Below are 17,410 nucleotides of genomic sequence, written 5' to 3' on the forward strand. Positions count from 1 at the left end.
ACGCATCCTCCTTTAACTCTTTCACATCTCCTCCCCAAACTTCCCCTCTCCCGTTCCCGCGATCCAGCTCCTCGATCCATCAGCTCCCGCTTACTCCCGGAGGGCTCGCGCGGATCGTGTCCCCATCCGATGCCTCTCCGATTTCCTCGCTCGCTCCTTGCTACCACGATCTCCTCTATAAATGCCGGCCCATTCACTCCTGCCTCACATTCATCCTCCTCCATCGACTCTTCCCCTCTCCTTAAGCCAACACACAAATCAGAACCACCCAGGTTCGGATGCTCTGACCGGCTATCACAGGATCGATGCCAATGGCCACGCCTGTGGCTCCTGCCTACTACTCATGCGCAATGTTACGCTCCAGATTTTTGGTTCGATCTGATCTTGTCTTCTATCTCTGTAAGAGCAGACCCCTTTATCCATCTAGTAACCTTCTTTCTATACAAAATTAGCATGGTGTGTGCTACTCAAACTGACTATTATTTTTCTTCTCTACCTTGTGATGCAGTTGACCTAGATGGTTTAACCGGACATGGAAACCGGAGATGCGGGCAGCAAAATGTTGGCCATGGAACACTGCAAAAATACAGATAGATACCAGGCAAGCTATCAAGGTCCGTCTTGCCGAGTATAATGGGCCAACCACCATATGTTTTATTCACATGGTTCAGAACTGAAAAGCTTTGTGGGAAAATTATATATGCATGCATGCATGCTTTCTTTCAATCGGTAATCAGGTGGTGTTACAAAATTATACATGCATCAACAACATTTTCTTCCAACAAAATTATTTAGGTTTTATTATCCTTGCATTGTAATTTTGCTACACCTACATCTTCAGGTGGTGTTTTTTTCTCACTGGCATGGATTATCGAGCCAATAGGACATCAAATCCACATTCTTGTTGGTTTCAAATCTCACTGAACATCCAATATGCCATGCAATTTTACTTCTTTGTCTCTTCCCCTTTTGTCCGTTTAATGGATGGAAACATGTACTCATGGCCTGAATCGTTGGCACATAAAAATTCTCATGACTGAAGAAAACTACACCTACATCTAATAACTGAAGAAAGAACAAGAACATTACAAGGGGGTTGCTGCTAACAGTTCTGCAGTGTTTTATTTATATGTGTCGTTGATTTGATTTGTTGGACTTGGCATTGGCTGTCCCACTGTTGGTACTGTGCTATGATGGGTTGTTTTTATCTTACAATGACATTCTTTGCCAGATCTAAACATTTTGGCTTGCTGTCAGGGTAGTGAGAAGAAACTTTCCATCTAGAGAGTAAAGCTTGGTTTTATAGATATCACAAGATTTCTTTTGTATGTTTAATTTCCATGAGCATTATTAGTAGAAATTAGTTGATCTTTTTTCATATGCTTCTTGGTTCATGATCTACTTTGTTTCTGAATCTTTTGCAAATAAATGGTTATTTTGATTTCATTTCACCGTCTTTGCTCATCTTTAAAGCAGAAAAAACATGGGGTTTGTTTACCATATCTTCATTTGAGATTGTTTGCCAATATTGTATTTCAAATTGTGAGCGCACACTAATAAATTTAGCTGCATATGCTCCTCTTCACATGCCCTTTTACTTGTTTTTCCAAGCAACCTCAAGCCTTACATCACTCATGAATTGTAATACTATCATGCCTGGGTTCCTATACAATGTTTAAGTACTTGTCATAGTTGTATATACCACCTGAAACAATGATCTTCTTTCATATCACATCACAGTCTAAATTTGGTAGTATAATTTTTTCACAAAACCATATGATAATCAAAAATTGCAATACTATGATGCCAATTAATAGTTTAGTTTCTCTAAACAGTGGGGTTTCTCATTTTATTTTGAAGTACAAGTTGAGAAATCTTTCCAAGATGCTAGAAAAGCTATAGAATTAGCAATATGATGGTCTCTGAAATTGTTGTATATTTGTTCTTGTGAAACACATAGTAATATTTAAGACACGGTATTTGTTAATTCAATTGCTAATTATTGTAGTAAAAGTCTTGAATTTCATAAAGCATGAAGGAGAAGACATCAATAATAAGTAGTGATTTGAGAGCTCCCATTAAAGTAAAGATCACCTAGGAATAAATGAGATAACACTTAGTATAAGGAGTGTGATATGGACACATGAATTTGCCCAGTTGGAGATTGATAATTATAGTTGATAATTATCGGAAATATATACATTGATAAACGCTACAAAACATAAATATAAGTGAGCGATTAGCACACAAGAAGGCATGAAATACTATGTTTAATTAACAAAATGAGGCATTTGGTATTATATTACTTACTTTGCATTCTTCACGACTAGTTGATAATTTTCTAAAAGAGACTCCCTTCGTTCTTTAGCATGATGGGTGCCACTCAAACTGACCAGTATTTTTCTTCTTTATACTACCTTGTGGTGCAGTGGACGTAGATGGTTTAACTGGATGAGGAACCGGAGATGCGGGCAGGAGAACGCTGGACATGCAACACCACAAAAACACAGACTAATACTGGGCAAGATATGAAGGTACGTCGTGTCGAGTAGAATGGGCCAGCCACCATGCGTTTTATTCACATGGTTGAGAACAGAACAAATCCACATTCTTTTCGCTTTCAAACCTGACTCATCAGCCAATAGGCCATGCACTTTTACTGCTTTCTCTCTTCTACTCTTGTCTGCTAGTTTACTGAAGGGAAACATGTGCTTGCGTCCATACATCAAGAAAAACTCTGCCACCTACCTCTAACTGAAGAAAGAACTCTAAGGACATCTATCATGCAAGAGCACGTATTTGGATGCAGGCAATAAAAAAATGAATTAAAGAAGTGGTCTCCTGAATTGCACCTACGTCTAATTGAAGAAAGAACTCTAAGGGCATCTATAGTGCAATTGTTTTCTTGTGGAAAAAAGGACAACGCTTGGTTAACAGGCTGAGGGGTAAGAAAAAAGAATGAAGCGCCCGACGGCAGTCCTAGCATCGATGCTAGCGAGAAGCCTTGGATTGGACGGAATTGGATCATAATGGCTAGGAATTAAAGCCTACCTCCTGTCACAAGCGCCGGCTGGCGTTGTAGATACCCTAACAATGCAAGGGTGTCACTGCTCACTTGCATTTGTAAGTAGATAGATAATGATCTTCTATCATATAGTTCGTAGTTCATGGTGTACCTTGGTTCCGAATCTCTTTTGAAAACAATTTTTCATGCATTGTATTGTTCTGCATCTTTTAAAGTTGTAGCAATCAGGTGGTGTTTTTTTCTCACCAGTATGGATTATCGAGCCAATAAGCCATCAAATCCAATTCTTGTCGGTTTCAAACCTCGCTCAACATCCAATAGGCCATCCAATTTTTACTGTTTTCTCTCTTATTTTGTCTGTTTAATGGATGGAAACATGTACTTGTGGCCCGAATCACTAGCACATAAAAATTCTCATGACCGAAGAAAACTGCGCCTACGTCTAATAACTGAAGAAAGAACATTAACAGTTCAATGTTTTGTTTATATGGATCTTTGAGTTGATTTGTTGGATTTGGCATTGGGTTTCCCAGTTTTACAGGTACTGCATCAGGTCTATCTTTTCTTAGTTTTAATGCTATGTTTTGCTTCTAACTAAGCAGATGCGAAACCTTAGGATACTCTTTGATGCTCTTGGTGCCTTTGCTTATATTGTTGGAGCAGAGCTAAATCAGGTTTAACATTTGATGGATTCATCTTTTTCTTATCCTTTTGACTATCCAATAAATTTCTTTCATGGTTTCCTCATTCAGTTTGAAAGCATGTTATTTCCTTAAAAAAAATTATCGAGCTTATTATTCCTTTCAAAAATTATGTTATTTGCGGGGATGCATTGAACTTGTTGTATCTATGTGAGGGATCTATAGTACCAATGGTAGAATAAATTCTTGTTGTATCTATATATGACTACTTTAGGATCACCTGACCATTATATTCAGAAAAGCAGATACATTAAATATTATTTATAAATGATAAATATTTTCTAAATCCACAAATATGTGAAACTTTTTCATTTTTGTGAATATTTTCAATTATTACAAACATTCTTCGAAATTTTAATTCTAAAATATTTCATCGTTGTTTCTTAATATTCATGTTTTACTAGAAAAAAAAATACTAACCCCAAAAAAGTTTCATGTGGGGTTAGTATTTTGTTTTTCTAGTAAAATATGAATATTCAGAAACAAAAACGAAATATTTAGAATCAAAATTTTTAAAAAATAATATTAAGAAACAAAAATGAATATTCATGTTGTACTAGAAAAAGAAAATATTTTGAAAAAATTATCGAGCTCATTATTCCTTTTAAAAAATTATGTTATTTGTGAGGATGCATTGAACTTGTTGTATCTATGTGAGAGATCTATAGTACCCTTGGTAGAATAAATTCTTGTTGTATCTATATGACTACTTTAGGATCACCTGACCATTATATTCAGAAAAGAAGTTACATTTAATATTATTTATAAGTGATGAATATTTTCTAAATCCACAAATTGTGAAACTTTTTCATTTTTTGCGAATATTTTCAATTATTACAAACATTCTTCGAAATTTTAATTCTAAAATATTTCATCTTTGTTTCTTAATATTAATGTTTTACTAGAAAAAGAAAATACTAACCCCAAAAAAGTTTCATGTGGGGTTAGTATTTTCTTTTTCTAGTAAAACATGAATATTAAGAAACAAAAATAAAATATTTTGAAAAAGAATATTAAGAAACAAAAAAAATGATTATTCATGCTTCACTAGTAAAAAAATGTCACACAAGCCAAATATCTTGATATATTTATGCCACCATTAATCATGAAGAGGCATCAGCTTCCAAACTCAGAAGGATCTATTTCCATTGCTTGAATGCTTTACATGTATCGCACTGTATTGCTACTTTGTTCATCTGTCAAAGACCTTGTAGTTTTCAAGCCTGAACTTGGTGCATCTATGTGAGAGACTGTAGTACCCTTGGTAGAATACGTTCTTGGCTGTCTCGGTTATAAACTTTGCATCGTGTATTGAAATGGTGAAGAATATGAAGTTTGAAATGTGTCTTGCAAGCTAACTCCAGCTATGTTTAAGTATATATGTTTTTCTGTTGATATCACTGGCTTCAATTGCTAGCTCTGCCATTGTTATATAAAATCATGTTAATCTGAATTTCTCCAATTTTTCTAGTGTTAACTCTAAAAAATATATTTGGTTGAACCAAATCATGTAGGCAAGGCTAATTTGTTTTGGGTTCTGGTGTTAGTTCTAGCCTGAATGTGATACATACAAGAGCAAGAGCAACTGGAGCTAAACTAGCACGAGTAGAATAATACATGTACACGCATGCATGAATGTGGTACCGTCATGATGGAAACTTAACTTATGTGGTAGATTAGATGAGCCTAAAGAAGACGACAGATGGACATTTGGTAGTAGCTTGATGCGTGTGGAGTTCTTGTTACAGGCCTCACCTGGTAGTATTAGTCTATATATGTGGAGTACATTTCGTGGTTAACTTATGAGGTAGATGAACTACCACCTCATTCTTAACCTGCACTAGGCATGGATCGTCTGGCTACTTCGCCGGGAGAAGCTATGGAGCCCCGCGGGGTTGAAGGCGGTGCCTTTGCCCCAGAGAGAGAGAGAGAGAGAGAGAGCGAGAGAGAGGAGGGAGGGAGGGATATAAATATATATATATATATATATATATATATATATATATATATATATATATATATATATAGAGAGAGAGAGAGAGAGAGAGAGAGAGAGATTGCTTTTGGACTTGTTTCCATTCGAGGTCGTTTACCACCACAAAACAGACCCGCAAGGTGCAGCCAGTTGAAACCGAACAGTTTTGGAAAGTTCGGACAAAACCAATCCGAATTTGACTAGAGTTTCGGACGTACATATTTAACTGAACTTGTTCGACAAGAAACTCAGATTAAAAAAATCAGAGCATCCCTTCCTTCTTGGGAGCCTTCCTTTTTTCTTTCTATTATTCCAGTTGGGTTAGGCTAGCTTGAATTACCGGGTATGAACTACTTGGAATATGTAGCACATGCTGACTTGTACCATTGAATTTGGTTCCTGCTTTTCATTTATGTATGTGAAGGTATTGGATAACGGGCTCCCTTGGGACGATGCCTAGCTCTTGTCCTTGGAGGAGGAGACAAGGTTGAAGTCGCCCCCAAGGAGCCAGGGGCCAGCACATGTTTCGCGAGTTTTCTGAAGATCTTGCAGGAATAGGATCTTCTCATCATCCTCCTGCTCCACCACGGGTACGCGCCGGTGGTGGAGGAAATGAGGGCCGTGATCTGATGTTGGCCGATGTAAGGGCTAGAGATGGAGATCTCGTAGACTCTGGGTCACTGAACTTATTTAGGCTGGTCATTTTGGTCATTGTATTGAGAAAATAGCTTGTTACGGTAATCATACTTGCTAAAATGGACTGAAACGGTCACTGCGTACGTTTGACGCTCATTTTCTACGACTGGGAGAATAAACTCCTTCATTGAGCACCGTGTATCAGCCAAAATAGTTGATGCTCCCGGTGGAGGTGTTGTAGTAGTATGCCACGATGAAATAGAGCACTTGATCAATCCCTTGCTTCAAGGAGATGTCGAGCACCTCAAAGGCACTCTTGAATGTCTTCTGTGTGCCATCGTGGACCTCACGGCTAATGTGGAAGCCGACACCCAATGGGTACGGTATCTCAGCGTTCCCACACTGCATTCGGTACGTGAACTAGGAGCCACACTTCTGCGAGCATATTAATTGTGCTGCAAGCAATACGAGGCCGAGGCAAAGACAAGACACAAAGATGTGTTGTGAAGAATCCAACACCTCGATCGAGCTTTCTATGGCGGCGGACGGACCACGATCGTGTTTATACCTAGCAAAAGTAAACGGTCCAGAGTCGTCGTCAAGTGTTCATAATATTCGATTTTTTTTAAGAAAGAAACGTCTCTGAATCTTCCTACTGATTAACAAATTCCTCAACGGGAACCAAACATGAAACATGTAACACCCACCCACCGGAGTTGCAGTTCATATACTACTGGCTAGTGGACACTAGCTGCATGGCTCATCGGCGGCGCCAGGGGTATTCACCTGTATTCATTTGAATACCCAAGATTTGGCCCAAAAAAATTAATACATGCCTTATTTCGCGGCCCACAGCCCACGGCCCACACAGGTTACCGGCTACACTCGTCCTGTTCGCTTGATCCAGCCCCCACTCGGCGTCTCGGCCGTTCGCCAAGTCCCCAACCTAACCTAGCGCCTGCGGCCAGCGGCGACAGCGGCGGCGTGTAGCGGCCAGCGCCTAGCGGCGGCGGCGGCGGCGAGTAGCGGCCAGCGGTGGCGGCCAGTACTGACTGCAGGCAGCGGCAAGCGGAGCCGCTGAACGGGCGACTAGCGATAGGTCGGCAGCGGAGCAGGTTCTATTCTCCTCTTCTCCTAGTTCTAACTTCCTAATTCCTATGGGCTCATGCGGCAGCGCTTGGTCAAATTGTAGCAGCGCCTGGAGCATCACGGGGCGAGCTAGTGCTGGATTTGTCCTAGTTGCTAATTCCTAATTCCTAGTTCATGGTCAAATCACATGCTCCTAATTCCTAATTCCTAGTTCTATTATCTGTAGGTGGATTTGTAGTGCAGTCAAATTGGACAAATTGCTGCTAGTGCTGGATTTGAATGCAACGAGCTACTGCCTACTAGTGCTGGATTTGATTAGTCTTAAGGTGGGTATTCTGGGTTAAAGTTTTGGGGACAAATTGCTGCTTGTGTTGCTGTCAAATATGCACATCACTCTGCTATTGCCTACTGAGTGCGCGAAAATATTATTGGTTGTTATGGTCTGATACATTGTAAGAAGGATATCATCACTTTATTAATCAGAAGGTACTTATGTATTCATGTTGTTATGGTCTGTTACATTGAAATATTGCTATTGTTGTTATGCTAGTGTTGTTTTGTTCATATATTGCTAGTATTATGTTGTTTGGTTCATATACTACATTTAGAGCCAAAAAAAATTTTGGATGAATACCCAGCCTCCATTTCCTGGCGCCGCCACTGGCATGGCTACGTCCGATGGATTAGCCGTTAACAATTCTAGGTTCCAGATTTATTAGATAAGTTGATTGCAGCCACGCATTGCAACTTGCCACTTACTCCCTCGGTCCCATGATATAAAAATGTTTTTGATACTTCAAAAAGCTCTTATATTATAGGACGAAGGGAATAATAAATAACGAAAATCAATTATATCCTCTTGGCACGACACGTATAATGCACCCTATGTCGATCTAGATGTACCAGACATCAAGAACACTATTATGAAATTACATAAAGCTTTGCAGCCCCCATTCCGAAAACAGAAAACGACGTACATATAATGCACCCTATGTGGATCCGGATGCACCAGACATCAAGGACACTGCTACGAAATTACCTAAAGCTTTAAACGTTGTTGATTATCTCTCTGCTTTGATGATTTAGATACAACTGAGGTGGAACATCAAAAATGTCACCGATGCAAGTAAACCTGGGGATGGTTTGGACTGGAACCATAGTTTCAGTCGGTTTTTGTATTAGGCTGCCTTTGGATCGGATGAAATGGGCCAAGTCCCTAAATCAATTTAGTTTGGTCTGGGCTTTAACTATTGTTGCACTGAGTTGGTTTGGTCTGGATACAAACCAAACAGTCCTAGACCATTTCTACCCATAGTCTCAAACCAAATCCGGTGACCAAATCGACAACGGTAGATGACCTGTGCCTCTGCTAGCGACGGCCGCCGCCCGCCGCTAAGTGCAGGGATCTTCCGCTACAGCCGTCGTTGCCGCCCACTGGAGCTTGGTCGTCGCCTTACCATCCCTCTAACACCATCTGGCCGGTGGATCGCCGTCTTCCCCTCCCTTGGCTGGAGCTTGGCCGCCGCTCGCCGCTACGGGCAGGACTTGCCGGATGTCGCTGCCATTGCCACTGGCTGGAGCTCGGCAGGTCGGTGCATCCTCACCATTCTCTTCCCCCGTTGTTGCTCCTTCCTCTGCTGAACTTGCTGCTGCTCTCTCTTTCAACCTCCCTCTGCTGAAGATCCTCTCTCCACAAAACTGATGCTCCTTTTCTCCCCCAAACCTTGCTGCTGCTACTCCTCTTTGTCTCTTTCTCTTTGAAATTTCGGTAGTATTGAGATGTGTAAGACAGTGTAATGATGAGATGTTACAAGTACTTGCACATATGTTATTGTTCAGTTTAGATTTGTACTTGCACATGCAAATGCACAATTGGTTCAACTCCTCATAGGTGTGAATGTGCATTGCTAGTTTTTCAATATTAATACAACATTTAGTTATCTCTATACATTTCTTCATGTTATGTTTTCCTTGGAAAAATCAACTAACGAAGTAGGGACAACTACTTTGTACAATCTTGTGTGGAAAATAATATGTTTATTATTGGAACATATATTCAAATATAACAAACAAATATAATAGGATCTGCCTTGGATCAGAGATAGTTTTGTTCAAGTAGTAATATGTTTAAAATTGGAACATATATCAAAATACAAGAAACCAATATAATAGGATATGCCTTGGATCGGAGATAGTTTTGTTCAAGTAGCATGCGTGCGTGAATTGTATATTTCATTTGGGTCTAATATACATATGTATTTGATATCCAATGGACTTTTGTTGTTGAACATACATCACACATCGAATGGATTATAAAACATAAATTGGAATTTGCAAACTATAGAGTTGTAGGAGATAGACTCCCTATTATAAAAGTTACACACATTAGCGGCAATACTACCTCGAAATAAAATACATGTGGTACTGAGGTTCAGAAGGAACATATGTATCTGCATGTAGTAATTTATAGATCATTATGCATGTTTAGTCATCTTGCATAATAGGAACTTCCAGGGTTTATGGGATGGTTCTCACTTTGGTCCATTGGATACCCACTTTATTCTATTTCATAACCACTAGTAGATTCTCCCCCAAGAAGATTTTCTTCGTCCATCTCCATCTCGAGTTGTACCCAATGATGTAGTGAAAGTTTTCTCAATCTATTTAGCTCATCCGCGACATTTTTCATGGATGGCCTGTTATCACCACACATTTCTAGGCATTTCTTAGCCAGGTCTACAAGTCCTCTCAGCAACTCCCTACTTGCTTGGCCTTTCACTTGGCTCACCAACACATCTTCTATATTATTCTCCTTCATAGCAGAAAGGAAAATCAATGACAAGCTTCTTGGCTTCTCAGTCCCCTCGAGCTTTAGTGGCAACTGGCCGGTGAGGATCTCTAAAAGGATAAGTCCAAAACTGTACACGTCGCTTTTGTCCGTTAACTGGCATGTTTGCATGTATTCAGGATCAAGGCAGCCACATGTACCTTGAACCATTATAACAAACTGCTCTTTGTCAGACGGGGATAATATAGAGGCTCCAAAGTCTGACACTTTGGCCATATAGTTATCATCAAGCAAGATGTTGGAAGTTTTCACATCACCATGAATAATTGGGAGTGACGCATATGAATGTAGGAAGCTGAGACATTCTGCTGCTTCATGAGCGATCCTTAAGAGAGTGCTGAAGGAAATTTGCAATGCCTGTTTCCTGCCATGGATAAGCTCAAACAATGTACCATTTCGGACAAACTCATAGACTAGAATAGGAACTTCCACCTCAAGGCAGCAACCCAAGAGTTCAGCAACGTTCTTGTGATTGATTTGCGATAAAATGAGCATCTCTTTCCCAAATTCCTTCTTCTGCCATTCATCAACTATTCCACATCTTCTAACTGCAACTCGCATATTGCTCCTTATTATCCCTTTATAGACTGTTCCATGGCCTCCTTTTCCAAGTATTCTACTAATGTCAAAGTTATCAGTGGCATGTCTGAGTTCAGCTTCTGAAAATACATTGAAAGCAAGACCTTTCTCTGATCTCATCCTATCAAACAAAAGCAAGCCTCCATGCTCGCGAAAATACTCCTGCTTAACTTTATTCAATTTTCTCTTTTGAATTGTCATTTGTCCCCGGAAGATAGAGATCATGATGATAACCATCAGACCAAATAATCCCATTGTAAGTCCTGATAACAACATTAGATAAGAGAATTATTTTTTAGACCAAGGGGCGAGAGAGAGAGAGAGAGAGAGAGAGAGAGAGAGAGAGAGAGAGAGAGAGAGAGAGTAGAACATAGTTGGTGTAAATTAGCTAACATTAGATTGGTTTCACATAACTCTTTTATTTCATTACATTGCACAAGAGTGCGATAAAGTTAATGACCTAGCTAGGTGTTCATGTTTGTTCGGTCGTTAGCTATTATGAAGCCTGTATTTGGGTTGCATGTATTGCTTTCTTTGGCATATTTTTTCCCAACTCGACATGAACATCGGTATTCTCCAGCAATATTGCGACAAACACCATCCGAAGGGCATGGGTTGTGATCGCATTCATTAATATCTGCAACAAAAGTAGCCAAACAAAATAATCTAGTGTCAAATAAGATAAAGGGACCCTACATCCAATGTGCAATTTGATTGATATTAGTGCAAATATAGATTTTCACTAGCTCGAAGCTAATAATTGGTACCTTTGCATCCACCAGGAAGATAAGGGTTGCCTTCATAGACATTGGTGCAATTGCACATGTACCCTTGGTCATTGCTGGAATTCACACACTTGCTATTGCTACTGAGGCATGCATAAGTGCCAGTCTTATTCTGTTTTGCAACATCACATGACTTGATATCTCTCACAGCCCAGTCAAGCACCACAGGTACCCGCCCATCATTTGTGCCATTGAACTTGTTGGTGGTTATGTACTTAGTGCTGAACCTGAATGACGTTGTTTCCATCAACACTGCATAACTGCACCGATTGAACTTCCATATCTGACTATTGTTGTCCGAGCTAAAAAAGGTTGTTGCGTAGAAGTACATCCTCTTCGGTATCGTCGTCTGGGAGCATCCGATATCGGAGCAAGATCCATCAACTAGGTCCGACTGGTTGCGGCACGTCGCGGCCCCTTCGTAGCCTGTGCCTTCACGGTCCGAGATAGAGGACATGGCATTGCAGCCGATGACCGTGAATCTGTTCTGGACATCGGAGAGGCGGTATGGAGAAGAAAAGCCTTCATTGAACCCCCCGTATCGGCCAAAATACTCCATGCTCCCGGTGGAGGTGTTGTAGCAGTACCCCACAATGAAATTGAGCACTCGAGTTGTCCCTTGCTTCAAGGAGATGTCGAGGACCTCAAAGGCAGTCCTGAATCTCTTCTCTTTGCCATCGTGGACCTTGCAGTCGAGGTGGAAGCCATCTCCGAGCGAACAGCCTGGGTCTATACCAAATGGGTATGGTATCTCGACATTCGCACACTGCCTTCGGCAGTGTGAACTAGGAACCGCACTTCCAGGGCCATACTGTGCTGCAAGCAATATGAGGCAGAGGCCAAGCTGCAATGACGCTTGCATAATCTTCCGCTAGAGAATCAATAAATGTGACACTGTCAACTAAATAGACACCTTGGTTTCAGAGAAAATAAAAACATTTTTTTTCGAAAAGAAAAGAAAACAAAAAACAATTGGTGGAATGAAAATTGAGGCCATGTATTTTTTTTCCAGGAAAGGAGGATAGTCCCCCATTCATTGTTGTAGATTATTACTCCAAATATGTAGGGAAAACATCGGCTTATAAGTATCCCATATATTTTTTTTAGAAAAGGAGGAAGACCCCGGCCTCTGCATCTGGACGATGCATACAACCATTTTATTAATTATTGACATAAGACCTTACAAAGTCATACAACAGTAAGACTAAAGCCACCGTGTGTACAACATCTTTCGCTACTCCTATCCAGTTGATGAAGGGGCGCTGATAGTCTGGGCCTAATACCAAACAGACCTCGCAGACAAACCTAACATCTAAGACCTAAGATCCCAACTAGGAGACTTGCCGGGTATGGGCACCCACCAGTTCGGCGTGCTCCTCAACCAGGACGCCTGCCGGGTATGAGGTCGCCGAAGCCACCTGCCACCAATCCATCTTCAGAGTTGTACTGCTGCATCTACCTTGCCCGGTCTAGCTGCCGCCGACGCCACCACGATGCCAGACAGCGTCACCCTCCTGCGCGAGTCCATCTCCGCGCATCGGGCACCGAGTCTCCATTGTGCCACGCCACCGAGATCCGCCGTCATCAATGGGCAAGATGAAACACCGCTCCTCCTCTTGTCCCCTCCAACCAGCACTTGCTCCAAAACGATGCCCCAGGAGGAAGAACGACACCGAAGGCTCCGTCATCATCTGATCCAGTACACCCATATCAAGGGTTTCCCCTGAAACTCCCCGATCAGGTTAACGTGACCTGCAACGATGATGCCTCGAGAAGGGAACGAAGTATGAGACGCCGCCATCGTCCGCCAAGACCGCAGTCAGGCATGAGTTTCACCGGAAGCCACGTCGTCCCGATCTCGCGGCTAGCTGGAACCGAGCGGAACCTCGCCACGAAGACGTATGTCGTCGTCGGTATCCAGCGGAGATCCGACATCTCTTCACCGGCCCCTCCATGCGCCGCCGGCCGGCGGAAGGCCTCCCCGCGGAGGATCCGATCGGGGCGTTGGATCCGCAGTCACCGCCGTTACCATCTCCGACCAGAACAGCCCACCCGGCCGGATGGGGTGCTGCCACCGCCGCCATCCATCTCAGGGACGCCGCTCCACCGGCTATGGTGCTTCGGCCACCGCCGCACGGCCTGGGGTCGCCGCCCTAGCCGCCGCCTTCGGATCGCACAAGAGGAGCCGCTGCTGCCTCAGATGAGATCCACAGCATCCACCGGCGATCACCGGGCAGGCCCAACGCAGCCACCACCTCGCGACACGCAGGCCACCACCGCCGCGCTGCGCATGACGCCGCCGGGAGACCCGCCAGCCGCGCTGTCGAACCCCACGTTCGCCCGGTGCTCCTCTCGACCCCGCTGTCCCACGCCGGCCAAGACGAGAAGGATGAGGAGAAGCCCCGCCGCCGCCCAGCCGGCCAGGCTTCGCCCGGCGGCGCTGCAGACGGCGGCGAGGAGGGAGAGAGGCGGAGGAGGTGCGAGAAGCGGCGGCTAGGGTTTCCCCCGGGTCGCCCGCGGGGGCGACGCGAGGGGCTGCGGGATCGAACTCGGCGTGTATGCAGAACAAATTTCTTTTTTGTTTTTTGCTATAGAAGGATCTTAGCTAACCAGGATTTGTTATCAAGGCAAAAACAGATTCAATCATGTTGGTCCTAGTTGAAGCTTGTTCCGTGAACAACTTAAACTCTGCTAGCTGACCAAAAAACCTTAACTCTACAGCCCCTGGTCGCAATAACAAAGGGCGCAGGTGTTAAATTTAGCGTTTGCCATTAGGTGGCCTCAGCAATTCAGAGTCTTGGGAAGAAATAGGCATCCAGCTTTCACTTAAATCAAAAAAGAAAAAAAATCAAATTAACGCTTGTATATAAAAGAAAATTTCACCTGAAATAAGGAGGGGTTCAGTGCTCGTCGAGATGAACAAGTATCTCGATGGCTTCAGGGTCTGCCTTCCCCACGACAAAAGACACGACCGGAGATGTGTTGTGAAGAAGCTCTCTATGTATGTATGTATGTATGCACGCAGAGCTCTTGACGCCAACGAGCCGTGGGGAACTAGTCAAGGCATGACAACATGGGCACGTGGTTTACCTCCCTCGTGCTTAACTCGCAAAAGTAAACGGTTTAGTGGTCATGATATTCCTTTTTTTAAGGAAGAAGCGTCTCTGAATCTTCCTACTGATTAACAATCTTCCTACTTAACACCCACCCACCGGAGTTTCACTTAAGATACCTTCAGCTAATACATGCATGGCTGCATTCGATGGAGTAGCTGTTAACAATTCTAGGTTCGAGAATTATTAGCTGTTTTCTCTCCTTCCACGGCGAGTTGATTACAGCCGTTGCAACTTGCAAAGCCCGTCCCTTTCTCTTCCTACACTTGACACATACTGTAATAGATACGTGGATCCGCGTGCACCAGACGTGCACAACACTACGAAATTACCCAAAGCTTTACACGTCCATTCCTAAAACAGAAAAACTTCCTGCGTATATAAATCATCAATTTGTTTTTGGTGATTATCTCTCTGCTTTCATGATTTAGATACAACTAAGGTGGAGCATCAGAAACGTTACTCCAAGACAAGCAAGCAAGCAACTTAGGGAGTAACGAAACAGGACGTTGATTTCCGGCACGGCCTGAGTTCACTCAGAGTTCATATATATACCCTTTCTCAGCTAACGTTAACAGACCAACACCACAGCTCCATCGTCGTTAGTCCCCGTGAGCATAACCAGCGCCTAATCAGGCGGCCAAGACCCACGAAGATGGCGGCGCCAAGGATTAGAAAGCTCGTCACGGTGCAGGGAGCTTTCGACTCCGTCCTCCTCCAAGGACACGACGGGCATCCCATCCCGTGGGACATTGTATTGAAGAAGCTTGCCGAGCTGTTCCGCTTCCTCGCATCCGCGTTCCCGGCGCTCGTTGCAGGGATCCAGGAGTGGGCCGCAGCAATGGAGCAGCGGGCGGGCTCTGCCTTGGCCGTCGCCCTCCCCGCCGCGGCCGTGGTAGCGCTGGTCGTCCTCTGCTGTGTTTGAGTTTATGTTTATCTCCACTTGTAATCTCAACGACATATCTTCTCTCTCTCTCTCTCGTAGCTATCTCAACCTCCTCTGTAACAACCGTATCGTTGGCAATCGGTTGCTTCAACTTGTAAGCCACGGCAGGGCTTCTGCCTCGTATCAATATAAACCATCGCGGCTCCCTTACGAGGGAGTAGGAACGCTTCCCAATCTAACATGGTCATCAGAGCCACCTCTTCCTAATACATCTAGCTACAACAGAAACCACAAACCACAACCACCGCTGCCGTCGCCATGTCTTCCTCGTCGTCCGCCTCCCTCAACCTCGGGTCACCGCCGACGGAGAAGCTCGCGAAAGGAAACTTCATCCTCTGGAAGGCACAAGTCATACCAGCCCTGCGAGGTGCGCAGGTGACTAGTTTTCTAGACAACAGCGATGCAGCTCCGCCCAAAACGGCGGAGATCACGCAGGCGGACAAGACCACGGCCATGGCGCCGAACCCGCTGTATGCGGCCTGGATCGCCAAAGATCAACAGGTGCTCTCATATCTGCTAAACTCCATGACCCCAGAAATACTTGCGCAAGTCATCGGAAAGGATTCCACCTTCGAGGTGTGGACAGCGGTGACAGCCACCTCCGTATCGGCCACAGCTAGGTTTCAATCCCGAAGCCCTCCCGATCCCGGAGAAGGACCTCCCAAAATCTAAAGTCTTCCTTCCAAAGTTCACTTCCATCTTCTCAAATTATGACAAGTGATTGTGCGTCACTTATCGCAATTGGGGGTTTTCTCTTTTTTAGATCGGTTAATTCAAAACGTTTTCTTTCTTAGACCGTGCATTCAAATATCGAACTGTTTTCATCCTCGGATTCCTTGCGTTAAGATCTTCAAAACTATATCTCATGTTGATAGGTTTTGATGAACTATTTTTCACGAAAAAACCTAGAACAAAAACATACTTCTCGCGGAAGCAAAACCGTGCCTCTCATGCAAGAAAAGAAAAAGAAAACACGTTTTTTTTCTTTTCCGAGAGGCACAGCCGTGCCTCTCGCGAAAGTAGAACCGTGCCTCTCACAAAAAAATATGTTTTTTTCTGTTTACGAGATGCACAACCATGCCTCTCGCGGAAGTAAAATCGTGTCTCTCGTGGATGCAAAAACATGCCTCTCATCGAAGAAAATATATGAGAAAACGCGTTTTTTAATTTCCGAGAGGCACAGTTGTGCCTCTTACGGAAGCAAAATCGTACCTCTCACAAAAACAAATAAAAAAAGAAAATCAATTTTTGCTCAAATTATTTTTTTCTCGAAAAGTTAAGAAAGACCCGAGAAAAAACAAAAAGTCAAAAACACCCGGAAAAGCCATCGAAAAAGCCGAAAATGCATGCGCAAAATAAAAACGGAGGGAGTGCTCAGAACGCGACATGTGACGGTGACGCGCTCTCAGCCCACCCCGAAGTGATCGCTGGGAGGCTCCTGAAGGAGTGCTCATCAACTAGATGCTCTCGGGACCTCCTGATTGGCGCCTTCAGCTCCCCGAAATCTTGCTGGCACTCATGTGAGCCCCTAGTGGGTCGTGGCCCATCACTAGTTGCTACGGGCTACTCGCTCAGTGCTAACTTCTTTGACAGGTACCTCTCAAAAGAAAAAGGAAAAAAATGGACGTGGCTAGCTAGTGCCTGGGCGCCCATTCGTGCAATTGAGTGCCTGTACCATAAATGGAAGGAGATCTTAAAAAGTACAGTTTGTCC

The 17,410-nt window shown here is 43.4% G+C and overlaps 1 long non-coding RNA gene and 1 pseudogene across 1 annotated transcript; one reads left to right on the forward strand and one right to left on the reverse strand.

The window, feature by feature from the left end:
- The first annotated feature begins 55 nt into the window (after positions 1-55).
- LOC123042676 (uncharacterized) lies at positions 56-3,078 on the forward strand. Its single transcript, XR_006418864.1, has 3 exons — positions 56-399; positions 509-614; positions 2,430-3,078. It is a non-coding gene; the product is annotated as an uncharacterized lncRNA (long non-coding RNA).
- Positions 3,079-9,914: 6,836 nt separating this feature from the next.
- Positions 9,915-12,503, reverse strand: LOC123042677 (wall-associated receptor kinase 2-like; annotated as a pseudogene).
- Between the last annotated feature and the right edge of the window lie 4,907 nt (positions 12,504-17,410).

The sequence above is a fragment of the Triticum aestivum genome, chromosome 2B, assembly GCF_018294505.1.
Source record: "Triticum aestivum cultivar Chinese Spring chromosome 2B, IWGSC CS RefSeq v2.1, whole genome shotgun sequence".
In the NCBI taxonomy this organism is placed as follows: Eukaryota; Viridiplantae; Streptophyta; class Magnoliopsida; order Poales; family Poaceae; genus Triticum; species Triticum aestivum.